Raw genomic sequence first — 446 nt, forward strand, 5'->3', positions numbered from 1 at the left:
CAACTGATTCAAATAGAATCCCTGTTACTACTTTAATCCTGTCATTACCGAAAGTACCTAAAGCTGTTATAAACATATCATTACTATAATAAACGTTGCCCAACAGCATTAAACGGATACCGCAATTACTCACGAGTTAAGCCTGTCAAAATCCCTGACGGTTAGTATCTCGCGAACAACACATCTACAACCACAATAATAAAATCTTGAATGAGAGAGAGATGCAAGTGTATTGATCTAATTCACAGATCCACATCACAGTAATCTGCATCACTATGGAGTTGAGGGTACAAAAATAACGGAGCCACCCCTCCCCCTACACACAAAACAACGGCGTTTGGACTGGGGTAGATCTCTTATAAAAACACATCACATCAAACGAACTCATCAAAACACAATAACGTGAAAATGAATGTCTGACCTGAGATAGAAAGGAAGGACAATAA

Source organism: Penaeus monodon, chromosome 32 (genome assembly GCF_015228065.2).
Source record: "Penaeus monodon isolate SGIC_2016 chromosome 32, NSTDA_Pmon_1, whole genome shotgun sequence".
NCBI lineage: Eukaryota > Metazoa > Arthropoda > Malacostraca > Decapoda > Penaeidae > Penaeus > Penaeus monodon.